The sequence below is a fragment of the Danio rerio genome, chromosome 6 (genome assembly GCF_049306965.1).
Source record: "Danio rerio strain Tuebingen ecotype United States chromosome 6, GRCz12tu, whole genome shotgun sequence".
NCBI lineage: Eukaryota > Metazoa > Chordata > Actinopteri > Cypriniformes > Danionidae > Danio > Danio rerio.
Genome location: NC_133181.1, coordinates 16,452,429 through 16,467,960, shown reverse-complemented (window position 1 = coordinate 16,467,960; position 15,532 = coordinate 16,452,429). Strand labels below are relative to the sequence as shown.

At 36.4% G+C, this 15,532-nt stretch overlaps 1 protein-coding gene across 2 annotated transcripts in view; it reads left to right on the top strand.

The window, feature by feature from the left end:
* Positions 1-480: 480 nt before the first annotated feature.
* The window catches only part of st6gal2b (ST6 beta-galactosamide alpha-2,6-sialyltranferase 2b), a 58,180-nt gene continuing 43,128 nt past the window's right edge, over positions 481-15,532 (top strand). Inside the window, exon 1 of one of the 2 annotated variants that reach the window (XM_073953421.1) lies at positions 481-562. The gene's annotated coding sequence lies outside the window, so the exon portion shown is untranslated. Of the gene's footprint in view, positions 563-956; positions 1,211-15,532 lie in introns of those variants that run through there. The other variant, XM_005168717.6, reaches the window with a different exon arrangement.

Here is a 15,532-nt window from a genome sequence, read left to right as displayed (position 1 = left end):
ATATATATATATATATATATATATTAATATTAATGATATTAGACAATATTGTTTATTGAGATGTGGTGGAATTGACATTTGTTCAATTCACGATGGAAATAAATGTTTCTCTTATCTAAGGTTGTCCTCTTACTGATCTTAAAACTAGAAAAATTGTTTAAACCTATGAGGCTGTGTTATGTTAAATTTGAACAAGTTTTTTTTACTCAACTTCACAAGGCTAAATGTGCCCATAGTTGAGGAACGGCCCATAAATGCAACAATCCATCAAAAATAAGCTCATCTTCACGTTAGTGATTGTCTTGTAATCTATATATTTCTCATAACTCAGGGGTGCTCAACACTGCTCTTCGAGACCTTCCTGCAGATTTCAGTTGCAGCCCATATCAAACACACCTGCCTGTTATTAACAAGCGCTGTTCAGGTCCCATTTGATTGGTTCAGGTGTGTTTGATCAGGGCTGGAGCTGAATTTAGCAGAAGGCTTGAGGAGCCCTGCCCTAAAACAATACACAGCTCTCCCCGGAGGAAAGGAGACAAAAAACTTCCTTGCAAAACCATATGTCAGTATTAATAATTAATAATTGATATTAATAGATCGGGTTGTTTCAGAAATAATTAATAGGCCTATATATTTTTAATTAATCCCATTATAACATTTGTTTTAGTTTAAATCACTGTAGCCAGAACAATACGCATAAATATTGTTAATAATAAAAAAAAGTTTTTCTTTATATTTGCAAAATACAGTTTAGGCTAATTTCGATTTAAAATTATTATGAACGCACGTTCCGGAGGATGTACAGCAACTGCACTGAAGAATATTAGTTCACACACTGCATGTGCTCAGAAAGACATCGCGTCGCTGTGACAGTATTCTGTGAGGAAGAAAGCACATTGAGGGCGGGCTCTTCCGATAGTGCGAATCTGTCGTATAGACCTCATCCAGAGTTTGCTAGTGTACAAGTGAAGCTTGACTTTGGACAACATCCTCGTTGCGCAAACAAAAGCGAACTGACAAAGATGAAAGAGATAACAACGTGATCCTGTTCAATGGATTTGAAACGGAACAATGGATTTAGGTTTCAGACTGTCGAATGCTCAAAATGGTCATTTATGAATGTTGAATACTCTTAAATTAAAGCGCGTGCTAAACGGAGCTGGCGCGAGGGACTGTGAATGCAAGGCGACGCGAAGTGTCCACAGCCGCGGTAAGTAATAAACACTCATGTTTGTGGCTGTAGAATGTGTCATATTATTGCATCAAGAATCAGTTGGCATCATAACCACATTTAAGGCATGTGTCAATATTAGTTCATTTTATAATTACAGGGTTAAATGAAAAAATAAATAAACACAACTTCAAATTTTTATGAATATATAGTCAGATTGTCAAATAAATCTTAACTAACGTGAGCGTGCAATGAACTGCTGGTTGTAAACTAAGATGAATGAACACTATATATTGATATAATTAAAGGGTTCTGTCATCATTAGGCTACTCACCCTTGTTCCAAACCAGTATAAACTACTTTATCTACAGCATAAGCTTCTTTATTATCTTTCTTATTGTTTTTCTTTTTTTGGAAAGCTATTGTAACTTATGAATGAACATAAGTTAATTCCTGCTCAGTTACCGAGTCATACAGTATTAACTGAGCAGGATTTAAGGAGCTGTGTGGAACACTGTTTATATCTAGCTATATGTTTAAGATTAAATCAGTTGAGAAGGATCTTTTTAGCTGCATGTAAAAAAAAATCACAAACGTGAATGGGATTGGATTTTACAGTTTCAAGTCTTCTTTAAATTTTAACTAACTTAACAAAAGCAACAATTAAAGGTGGTAAATCTCCATGATTTTAAATGGATAGTTTATCCCCCCCAGAAATGATGTCATCATTTATTCTCCCTTCACTTGTTCAAAACCGACTTGACTACCTTACTTAAAAACAATGCTGATTGCAGGCGCCCATAGATTTCCAAAGTATTTTTCTTCATAAAAGGAAGTTGATGGATACCATCAACCAGCATAATTTATGATGCATTTTGTGTTCAGCAAAGAAGAAACGCACTCACAAAGTTTTAAAAGCACATGAGAGAGCTTGTAAATTATGAGCTTAATTTCATTTTGGGGTGAATTATATTCTTTTGATTGTACACCATAAAATAATTCTGTAAAATTTACGGAATTACTAGCAATTTTGGTTGGCAGTAATGCTGAAAAACTTACAAGAGTGCTGTCAACAAATAGTACTGTACTACAGCATAGTTGTAATTGTTATTGTACTGGGTGCATGTGGATTTTACCAATAAAACTGTAAAAATTGCTAATAATATTGTCAAATTTGCATGCACACTTTAAATTAACAATTACAACTGCTGTAAAACTACAGCAAAGTTGTAGATGTTAATGTACTGTGTGCTTGTTGAGTTTGACAATAATACTGTAAAAATTGCCAATAATACTGTCATTTACTGTACAAGCACACTTTTAAATTAATAATTACAATTGTGATGTAAAACAGCACAGTTGTAATTGTTAATGTACTGTGTGCTTATAGATTTTGAAAATAATACTGTAAAAATTGCCAATAATACTGTCAAATTTTATATTTTATACAAACCTTTTATATTAATAAATACAATTGTGATGTAAAACTACAGTACAGTTGTAATTGTTCATTTAGGGGCTGATCATGTCGAACGTGCTTTTTGGGTTGAGAGGCACCTTTATTAATTGATTTACTAACGGCCAAGAGCGTTTTGCACAATGCTTATGCCCCCTGCAAGCCTCGTGTTTTAGCTGCCTGCTGCGCCTCGTGTTTTTGCCATTGCGCGATGTGCAATCACAGTTGAAAAAAGTTACGCCAGTCACATATGTTTCGTTCTCAAATGAAAGCAGAGGCGGGGTTTCCGTTGAGGTGACAGCAGTGTTTTTATTGTCAAGACTACTTTTAAAGATGGAGCAGAGACTAGTTTTGAGTTATCAGACACTGTATGACTTCAAACCTTGAACTTCACAATATTATTAAATAATAAAATTATACAAATATTAACACTCGCGCACAATACGCAGCTTATTCAGTCATTGCCTAGTGACCAAAATACTGTAAATTTTAGCACAATCTTTTACAGTGTGTTGTTATAGCATAAATACAGTAGAACATTTGATATGATATAAATAGTCACAGTAATTAACAACAAAATTAATCAACCATATTGGCAGCTTGTTTGCTAGATCCTGCTAATTTTGCTTCTAACTCAAACCTCTAATTCTTACCTCAATCCTGTCCTCACAGGCTCTTGGAGGTATTTCATGTACATTAAGTGTATTGTACAGTATATACAGTATAATAGCCACAAATGGCTTAATGCTATACAGTTGAAGTCAGAATTATTAGCCCCCCTGAATTATTAGCCCCGTTTATTTTTTTTTTTTTCCCAATTTCTGTTAAACGTAGAGAAGATTTTTTTTCAACACATTTCCAAACATAATAGTTGTATTATGTAAAACTGTAATAGTAATTATTCTGATTTCAACTGTATAACAACCACAAATTTGCAACAACAAAAAAAGAGATTTATGTTGAAAACAACAACAACATATCATTATAATTTAATTTGGAAACGCATCACTCTGTTTTTAAGCACCCTTTCAAATATGGAGTCCTTTTGTGAAGCTTGGATTTTTGGCAACCTATCTGGTGTCTCAAGAGTTGATAATGATTGGCCAGATGCTGGCAGATTGTGCTTGGCAAGTAGGCTGATACAGGCTTAGTATTCTACCCTGGTTTTGTTCAGCTGTATATGTGGATGTGATAGAGAGAAAGAGATAGAACATTTGTGAAAAAGAAGAACCAGAGAAACAACCATCCTTCACAACAGTATAACACTATTAAACTTCCCCCTCCTAATTTCTGCTTTGTTTATTTGTTCCTCACTTGGGAAGCAATTGTTTTGTTCCTCCATTACCCATCAAAATGTGTCCCTATTCTGTCTCCATTTGTTAATTTTTTTTCTGTAAGGATCTGTCACACCTAAACCTTCTGTTTGGATTGAAAAAAAAATCATTTTTCTCTTTCTTTTTTTTTTTTCTTGGCAGGTTTGCTTAAGTGTGTTTAAAAGCTTTGCTTATTTAAAATTCTCCTCCACAGTGTATTGCCTTTGCTGGCGTAGGCGTTTGTTGCTCTCAGTGGTATTGGGCACAGGCCAAGTATGAAGGACTAAGAGACAGCAGGTGAAATTATTTATAACTTCTAATTTGTAATGGTGGCAGCCTAATGGTTAAGGATATAAACTTCAAAAACAGAAAGCTTGCACATTAACCCCTATAGAGAGACAGAACAGATACATTATAGATTGATTCTTCCCTATCACCTTTGTGCACTTGCACGACACTCCACACCAGGTTACAGAGACAGTTTTCTGTAACACTGTGTACACCAGGTGCAAAAGAGACAATAAAGAGACAAAAACAAGCCAGAATTTGCATATTTTGGTTTGTGCCGTTGAACTGGCTCTCCATCTTTTGATGTTTGCCAGCACAAAGCTGGAATTGTACACCTGACTCCCACACTTTAAGCTTTATGGAGCATGAAAGTGTTTGTATCTGTTTGTAGCATGTGTGTGTAGGCAGCTTATTAAATGCTCTGGGGTGTCTAAAAGTATGATTAGAGGCTCTTTGCATGGACAAAAGGATATTTTAAGCAAAACAGTTAGATGGATATGAATGGAGATTGGAGACACTAATCCGATTTTAATGCGATTAAGACAATACTCTGATTAAGACTCTACCATGTAAGCAACAATTTTTGAATAATCCGATTAAGGTCATAATCAAACTAAACAGAAATTGAAATAAGACATGTGGAGTATGGCGATGAAGTGCCTTACAGGCATGTAAACACCACAATCGAACTCTTACCATTGTGTAGGACTTTGTAGGACAGTCTATACCCAGCAAGCAGTTTTGGTTTTTAAAATATGTCCAATAGATGTCTAATAGACATAAACATCGGCTAAACAAGCTTGTATACAAACATATAAACAAGGCTAAATTTGGGCAGTCAGTGAAAATCTAATCTAACAATGGGCCAAAACTAGACAATATACAACAAAACAAAAATGAATGACTACACAAATAAAGTATGTCTAAACTGTTTATTTGACGACTAGTCTAGTTTTGGGCTATTCTTAGATGTCTATTAGATTTTAAAGTTTAGCCTTGTTTAAGCCAAGCTATCTACGTTTAGATTTCTAGATGTGTATTAAACACAACATTGTTTGCTGGGTATTCACACGGCTGTTTGACACTATTATCTGCACCTACCGAGTCAGTGAAAGACAACAGAAACCTACATCCAACTAGACGGCTTTACCGCTGTTACCAGTTTGTCCAGAGGCTCACCGCATATGTCGGCAGACTTGTGACATGCAGTGGAGTTAACCTTGACAACGATTTGAGTCTGGCCAAAAAAATAAACAAGTAAATAACAGGGTGAAAATGTGGTAAAATCTGAAAACGTGGTAAAATTTGGCTGTCACATAGGTTTTACTTTTTCTGGATTGCTTTTGAAAACACTGTTGGTTGGGTTTAGGGAAGTGGATGGGTGCTGGTCAATAAGTGCTTATTAAAACACTATCGGTTGGGTTTAGGGAAGGAAAAGGATGGGTGAGTTGATTGATCAGTCAGTCTCGCGACAGCGGCCTCTGGTGGATTTATTTGAGAAGAGCAGGCATGAATGGCATGCACAAGAAAACTTTGAGCCTACACAGCAGCCTCTGGTGTACTCATGAAAACAAAAAAAATACAATAAAAACATATCCTGAGATATATTTTGGCACTCTCCAGAACTGTATATAAGGGTACGTCTTCAGAATGAGCCTCGGTTGTGATTTGTTCAGTCAAATTGCCCAGCCAGGTAAAAAAGGGCCATCGTCCTAGCAGAAACGTCCACTGTACTCTTAAAAAAAAAAAAAAAAAAAAAAAAAAAGACATCATTTTGCTATAAGGCTGATATCTAAAAGCTCAGATATCATTTATGCAAATATGGGTTGTCAACAGTATTATTTTAGCTTCATCATTTTGTATTTTTAAGGTGACTATCAACCAATGAATGAGTTTGAAATTTAATTAAATCAGCTATAGGAGAGGTTATAGACCATGACTACATTTACATAGACATCAGTAATCAAATTGTTTGCCTTGATCTGAATAAGACAGCAATACCATGAAGGTGTTTAGACGAGTTGCTTTTTGAATGCTCCTTTCATGATCCCGTTTTACATGTTATAGGCTTCAGATTGGTATGTTCACCTAGATTTAATCCACAATACAACAAAAAAGTTAAATATTTTTTCAACGCAAAATAATTGTTTTCTATATAAATATTTTCAAATGTAAACCATTTTTTAAAAAAAAGTTTAGCATATTTTCTTTGATAAAGATTAGAAAGCTTTTGTAGCAAGTTTACAGTGTACTCTCACATACAACACAAAACTGCAGGAACTCTGAGGCAAGAGAAGTCTGAGGCAAAGCCATATAATTAATATCGTTTTTTTTTTTTTTATGAAGACTTCAATCATCACTATATTGCCAGTTCACCCTCCTTATCTTTTTTCATAAAAACAAATTGGTAACTTTTTATGAACTTTTTGCCTTTATTCCATTTACCACTATTGTTAAATGACAAGCATGTTTTTCTGGTCTGGGTAAATAAATCCGTCATGTAAATGTGGGCAAGCTTATATGTAAAAAAGTACCAAGTGCACTGAACAGAATAAAAGAAATCCTAGCAGGGAGTAAATGATAATAGAATTGGTATTATTTCATATTAAGCCTTCTGTGTTAGCAATTCAATTTTTTTGACTATCTGATGTCTTTCTGAGATGCAATGTATTCTTCCTAGTTCCTAGTTTACTTTTGAAATGTTTTCAGCTTTAAACCTCTTCAAAGTTTCTTGCTAAATAAGCTTCAGCTGTGATTGAAATTTCACTATAAAGTTCCCTCATTTATTTATGTTCGTTCTGAAAATTATATTTAACTTCTCCCAATTATAATTAGGTCTCAGACTGTAAGATGCTAGCATTCTTGGTGAAAGTATAATTAAGAGTTTTGTGAGAGCCTTAACTGTTCTCTGTGGTTTTCTGTTTTGTGTAATGATGGTCGGGTTCCCTGCAGTGTGAACACACATGCTGTAGCTGTGTCTGGCAGTAAGTTCTAAAAAATTCCAGCAATAAGGTCTTTAGCTTAGGCATACTGTTAAACAAAGCCTCTCTGTCCAAACAAAATGGTATATATTTATTCATAGATGTACATAGATGGAGTTGGAGACATTATACGTGCATCATTAAAAAAAAAATCTGTGATTAGGCACAGTTGAGCTCCAGGACAAGTAATTGTTTTTTTTTTTTTTATCTCATATTATTCATTTCTTTGTTATATGCAGGGGTGCATGTTTTTGCTTGTTGCTTGATCTTCATACACACCATATATAGACTAACTGGCCAGTTTATTAGGTACCCCTTATTAGTACTGGGTTGGATCCCCTTTTGCCTTCAGATCAGCCTTAATTCTTCATGGCATATATTCAACTGGAAAAATTCCTCAGAGGTTTTGGTCCATGATAGCATCATTCATAAGATGCAGATTACGCATCCTATGATGCGAATCTCCCTTCCCACCACATCCCAAACGTGCTGAATTCTGCTGACTGTGGAGGTCATTTAAGCACAGTGAACTCATCGTCATGTTCAAGAAACCAGTCTGAGATGATTTGCGCTTTATGACATGGTGTGTCATCCTGCTGGAAGTAGCTATTAGAAGATGGGTACACTGTGGTCATAAAGAAATGGATTTGAAGAACTAATCTTGACCTCTGGGAATGGCAGTATACTGGAATATACACACACACTTACACACATCGCTACCTTCGTTCATTCTTCTATTGAATCATTGGAGATCAGGTGCACACGTATACTGATGAGATACAGACAAATCCACACACTTCCACATACTGTATACAGTACATGTCTCCGTATACACAACACATTTATTCTTGTTTAATGTGTTGTTCTTGTTTGAATGTGCGGGAGTAGTCGAGCTTCCATGTTGTGCCGGCCAAACTGAGCGATTTGTGTGCACTTATGAAGTGACTGCTGTGCCATGGTGGCACAACGCGGTCAAAGTTCAACCAAACCCGTACTGTTTTGTGTAGGGGGAGCACAAGATTTACGTCTGTTATAAAGAGAGTAACTGTTTTTTTTTGTGTTTTGTATGTTTTGACTTACAGTTTGAAAATATTGGGTGACGTGTTACACTGTTATAACAAAGAGGACATTATGGAAATTTTTCCTACCTGTTAATGGTACCTTCCAGGTAGGAGCACGGTCTGGACTATACAAGTAGGAATGCAGGTTGCTTGTTTACCAAGTGAGCGAGCATGCTATTGTTTAGCTGAGAGCAACCTTTTTCGTATATCGGAGATAGTCGTTTGTATTCATTTATATTTAGTGTTTGTTTGTTTCTTTTGTTGTTTTGGTACGTTGGTTTTTGGGCTGTATTTTTTTTTTGGACACCTGTACATATTGTATATATACTTTTTGCCACTGGACATTTTATGGTGCACTGTGATTAAAATTAACCTCTATTTTTACATCTTCAGTCAAAGCCATCATTTATTCTTTTTCATGAACCAGGGCATAACGTACTGCAGTAGATCCGTGAGGATCTATTGCATCACAATAGACATGGTCAATAACAATACTTAGGTAGGCTGGGGCATTGACACTCAATGCTCTATTGGTACTAAGTGTGCCAAGAAAATATCCCCCACATCATTACATCTCCACCAACAGCCTGAACCATTGATACAATGCAGGATGGATTCATGCTTTCATGGTGTTGATGCCAAATTCTGACCCTGTCACAGCAGAAATCGTGACTCATCAGACCAGGCAACATTTTTCCAATCTTTTGTTGTCCAGTTTTAGTCAGCCTGTGCAAATTGTTGCTTCAGTTTCTTGTTCTTAGCTGACAGGAGTGGCACCCAGTGTGGTCATCTGCTGCTGTAACCCATCCACCTCAAGGTTCAATGTGTTGTGTGTTTAGAGATGCTTTTCAGCATACCTCAGTTGTAACGAGTGGTTATTTGAGGTACTGTTGTCTTTCTATTAGCTCAAACCAGTCTGGCCATTCTACTCTGACCTCAGGCATCAACAAGGCATTTGCGCCCACAGAACTGCCGCTCACTGGATATTTTCTCTTTTTCTGATCATTCTCTGTAATCCCTTGAGATGGTTGTGTGTGAAAATCCCAGTAGATCAGCAGTTTCTGAAATACTTAGACCAGCCCGTCTGGCACCAACAACCATTCCATGTGCGAAATCACTTAAATCACCTTTATTCCCTATTCTGATGCTCAGTTTGAACTGAAGCAGATTGTCCTGACCATGTCTACATGCCTAAATGCTTTGAGTTGTTGCCATGTGATTGGCTGATTAGAAATTTGCTTTAACAAACAGTTGGACAGGTGTACCTAATAAACCATTTTTGCAATATTTTGAAACGTGTGGTGCATATATGAAGACCTGCATGACATATTTTTATATATTTGAAAATGAATGTATTTTAAATATGATTTGCATATACAGTTATAACGCCCCATTCACACGGGGCTTCAGCATCAAAGCTTCCCATTCACTTTGAATGGGTGACGTCAGGCGTTGCCGAACTGCATTGTGGATCCGTCGGCGCCGCTTCAGAGGCGTTGCTCGCTGCAGAAGCTGGGACTAGTTCAACTTTTCAAACACTGACGGAAGCGTCAGCCAATCAGATTGCTATATGCAAATACACCAGCTAGACAGTGGCCTATTGCTGACTGAATTTCATTGGCAGATGCTGCAATCACGATCGCGGCAGTCCCAACTTCAGACACGCCTTCAGTCAAGCGTTGACGATGAAGCCCCGTGTGAATGGGGCATTAGACCCCCTGAATTATTAGCCCCTCTGTTTCTTTTTTCCCCCAACTTCTGTTTAACATTTCAAAACATAATTTTAATAACTAATTTCTAATAACTGATTTATTTTATCTTTGTCATGATGACAGTAAATATTATTTCACTAGATATTTTTCAAGACACTTCTAGAGAGCTTAAAGTGACATTTAAAGGCTTAACTAAGTTAACTGTGTTAACTAGGTAGGTTAGGGTGATTAGTCAGGTTATTGTACAATGAGACTTTGTTCTGTAGACTATCGAAAAAAAAAGAATTTAGCTTAAAGGGGCTAATAATAAGGACCTTAAAATGTTTTTTTAAAAATTAAAAACGAAAATAAAACAAATAAGAAATAAAACAAATAAGATTTTCTCCGGAAGAAAAAATATTATCAGAAATACTGTGAAAATGTCCTTGCTTTGTTAAACATCATTACGGAAATATGGAGAAAAAGGAAAAAATTCAAAAGGGGGCTAATAATTCTGACCTAAACTGTATATAATATCTTAGATTTCTATATGCAGTTGCTTTCATATTTGGCTTGTTTGTCTGGCATCCACCTGGGTTTGATCGGTTCCCCTCAAGCTTAAACTCTGAGCTTTAAAATGTAGTTTCATTTTCACTGTGGCAACACTGAGTGGAACAGGCATCTAATTATCATGAATCTAATGTAAAAGTTCAAAAGAACAAGAAGAGAGTTGATTTCTGCTGAGGTCGTGCAGAAATTTGATCTGCTTGTTGTGCATCAGTTATGCAAGTCAAATGCATAAATACACTCACCAGTTCGTACTGTATGTATTTTATTAATTCGTACCTGCAGCTCATATCATGATTTGGTGCGAATGTGTTCACCTCTCAACCAGACCACATTTATAGCAGGGCTCAGGAATGGTTTGCAGGTGCGGCTGCACCTCTGTCCATACACACAGACACCAATTTTATTTTACATTCCTTCTCAGAGCTTCAAGCATGACAATTAAAAAAAAAATGCAATGTCAAATGCATAACACTTTATTTTAATCACACTTGTGTACCAGTTATGTGATTGCGCACCCCTGGTTAAACGATTGCATCACACCTGTGCTGACAGAACACTGCCACTTAGAGGAATCATCCCATCCAGTGAGTGAGTGCTCATGGTGAGTGCTTACCAGGATGACTAGGCCAGTTCTTCCCTGAACACCATAGCTGTCCTGCTTAAAGGTCTGCAATAGAGTAGTTATTATCTAAGTGTAATGCAGGAACCACATTCTGTTACTGACAATGACTATGTTTACATGCACATCAGTATTCAAATATTTTGTCTTAATCTGAATGAGACAATAATAGGATAGTGTTTAAAGGAGTTGCTTTTAGAATGTTCCTTTCATAATCCCATTTTACATGTTATAGCACATAATTCGATTAATGTCAATGCGTCACCACGCAATCCAAATTCCCTTTAGAGATTCATGTAATTTTGGGTGTTTCATTTTTAATCTGCCAACTTTAACTGCAGCTTGGCTATTTCATTCGAGAACATTTCATGTATGCCTCCTGTGACAAACAAGATATTGGATGCAAGTATGAACTGCTGTTTTTTTTTAGTAGAATTTGATACTACATGCCGAATGAGAAAAAAACCTTGGAATTTCGGAGTGTATGTGTCTGTGGTGCTTTAGTAACTCGATAGGTGCAGAGAATAGTGTATGGACTATTCTGTCGGACAACGCGGCAAAGCGTCCTACGTGATGGTAATAGTTTGATTGCTACGTTTACATGTCTGTACTGAGCTTCAATAATGCGACTTAAATCATACATACTCCACATGTCTAAATCTGATTTCTGTTTAGTTTGATTATGACCTTAATCAGATTAAATTAGTCTAAAATTGTTGTTTACATGGTAGATTCTTAATCAGAGTATTGTCTTAATCTTATTAAAATCGGATTATTGGTATCCATGTAAACATGCTCATTGACTATGATGTACAGGCTATAAAAGTCAGACTACATCTTGATCTTGATCTTGATTAGTAAGTGTTGATGTTGGTGGTCCATCTTTGGCTTATTCTGACTAAAATCAGAGAGGTGGAAAAATTCTGCTTTCTAGAAACCCTGTGTGACCCTTTACGGCAAAGCTATTGAGAACATTACTCAGCAGATGTCAAGAAGCAGATTGTGGCCATTTAACATTCCATGCCCTGGTCTAGCACTGGATCCATCAGCTATAGATGCCCAGGGCAGCAAGCCTAACCTGCTTGTCATCAAGGGAAGTTTTCCGTGAAAGCTGTTACAACCCCATGACCTTCTTAGGTGCAACCAACCGTGGTGTTATAATACTGTAGTATTTTAGGAAAGGTGGCACTGCCCACTCAGCAGACCGTCAAGAACTCTTGCTCAAAAGTGGACCTGAGTCGGGTGGCCAAGGGAGGGGGATCACAGACTGGAGCCTGGGGCTTGCGACCACTACCACTTGGAGTTAATGTCCAGGTCTTCAGATCTTCTTATCACACAATATCTGCCCGTAGGTTGATCTCTGCAGTGTATCTTCCCTGGAGGAAGTGAACCCTTTCCCAATTTCAACAACTATGTTATCTTTAATTAGAATGTAAATGTGCTTGTAGTCTCAACTGATGCTAAAGCACATTAAGCTTATTATTTTTGCAAAATGTATTGATTCTATTGTTTCAACGTTTGTTTTCAATGTTCAATGTTTCAATTAAAAAAAAAATCCTCATGTCACATACACTGTTCACAAACTGGCCTTTTTATTAGGTACATCTTGCTAGTATAGCCTTCAGAACTGCTTTAATTCTTCATGACATTCCTTCAACAAGGTGCAAATAAAAGTGTGCTAATGACCCAGTGTGGTCTTTTGCTTTTTGTAGCCATCTTCAAGCTTTGATGCATTTTACTTTCAGAGGCATTTTGCTCATAGTTTGAGCTGCTGCTCAGTCATTTTCTCCATTATAAACAGTTCTCTGTAAACCTTAAAAAGGAAAATAGAGCAGTTTCTGAAATAACCAGACCAGCTCGAAAAACTGTGTAACCCCTCATGTTCTAGTCTACCCACACTGAGTGGGATTCAAACCAGTGTTTCTGACAAACAAGTTGGGCAAACCAACAAGCATACAAAAGACTGCAGCTTCATATCACTAATGTATCTAATCTGTGGGGTGATGATTATTTGCAGATTAATTAACCTCTCGCTAGCTGACTTCCGTTTATATGTTCAAAGACACTTAAATTATCTGTATGCTTGATATGAAATTATCTCAATATTCTGTTATTTATTGATTTATTAAAGGTTTGTGATGCTGATACTGTGATCTGAGTCCTTGCAGGAGTGTCAGTGCAATTTATAGCTACAAATTGAACGCTTAAAGATAGTAAGAACATACAGCAAGATGGAAAGAGCTGTGAATTTAGTTTGTATAGTTGATATAGGGTGTACTGTATAGGTATAAAGAGACTCAAAATCAAAGTACAAATGCAATATTTTTTTTTAAACCCGATTTAAAAAAAAAAAAAAAAATCTTTACAGTGCATCCGGAAAGTATTCATAGCGCTTCACTTTTTTCCACATTTTTATGTTACAGCCTTATTCCAAAACGGATTAAATTAATTTATTTCCTCAAAATTCTATACACAATCCCCCATAATGACAATGTGACAATTTTTTTTTAATTGTTGCAAATTTCTTAAAAATAAAAACTCTGAAAAATTACATGTACATAAGTATTCACAGCCTTCGCCGTGAAGCTGTAAACTGAGCTCCGGTACATTCTGTTTCCGCTGATCATTCTTGAGATGTTTCAGCAGCTTAATTGGAGTTCACCTGTGGCTGTAACATAAAAAATGTGGAAAAACGTAAGCGCTTTGAATACTTTCTGGACACACGGTATGAAGCTGTATATCTGTTCAATTATCCATGATAAAACACTTATTAAACTAAGTTTTCTCATGTGTAATAGACTTTTGTATATAATAATTATACAAATCATCTAAAATAATTCTAAAATCAGACATATGTTTCAATGTGTTTTTACTATTTAGTGACATTTAATTTGATACAAATACAAACAAAGGAGAGTGACTTAATTGTTGCAGAGATGTGCCACTTTTGCTTTCAGCTGATCGGTGGAATCTCGGTTTGTGATCTTAAATCTAGAGCATAACCTGCCCCGAAGCAGACTTGCATTTCAGAGTAAGTTACAATGGTAACAATAAGTGATTAATACTAAGCCAGCTTTATGTTAAACTTAGGATTGGTGCAAACTAAAATGTACTGTAACTTATCAAGCTAACTCAACCTCATGGTGCAGTTCATAATTAAGTAGTCCAGAGAGTGTATCCAGCTCGAAAAAACCTCCAGAGATAAATTGCTTAGAATGTAAACGAGCGCAAAAAGAAAAAGCAACACCGATATTCTGATGATGCTTAGATGTATCACTGCTATAAAGATGACCAGATAACTTTCTTCTGTGTGCTTCTATAACTCTGCTGAGAATAGAGAGCACGAGCAGAAGCAATTTGCCCATATAAGAGCAATTTTCAGCACATCAAATTGATTTCTTCATTGTGTGAAGCAGATTTCTCTGAGAATGAAAGGGATGTGATTTGACAGAAAATCCTTGTAAAGTGATAGAAGGAGAAAAAAAATCAATCCACATTGTACTTTGACAAAACCCCCATAAGGGATTTAAATTTGCAGACATTAAGGCTCTTGAGGAGTGATAGGAAATGGGTTTGTTGTTCTATCCTCACTCATGAATGATCCTGTAGGCTTTGCATCATTTTCACTATTTAGACATCAACAACAAGGCAGCTAGGAAGAGAAAAAAGTTTCTTCAAAGCAGAACCGATTACAAAAAGCAAAATACTGCAGACTGTTCAAATACAGGCATGAAGCTGCTGGACTAAATTCTAACAGAGAAAGAATGGAAACAGCAGACATTTATTTATCACCTTTCTTTAATCTTATTTTGTTTCCAGTTAACTTGTTCTTTTTTTGTTATTTATTTCCAAGAGGACTTGCAACCCAGTACTGGGAAACATCCATACACTCTAACATTCACACATGCACTCATACACTATGGCCAGTTTAATTAATCCAATTCACTCATACCACATGTCTTTGGACATGTCTTGGGGGAAACCCACACAAACACAGCAGAACGCAGCATGCTAAATCCACACAGAAATGCCAACTGAACCAGCCAGGGGTCGAACCAGCGACCTTCTTGCTTTAACACTGCTAACCACTGAGCCACCTTATTGCCCCGTTAATTTGTATGTTACTTTTGGTGTCAACTTTTTAGTGGTCGAAAATATACAGTATTTGGACACAAACTTTAGTAGCCTTTTAATTCAGTAATTCACTGGCCAGCTGTTGGAGACCTAATGGATCAATGGAGCTACATGCCAGCATGCACATTTTCTGTTCAAAAGAATCTAAATATAGACGTCTTGGCTAAAACAAGGCTAAATTTGGGCTGTTGATGAAAAACTAATAGACATCTAACAATAGTCTAAAAATAGACTAGTCATCAGACTGG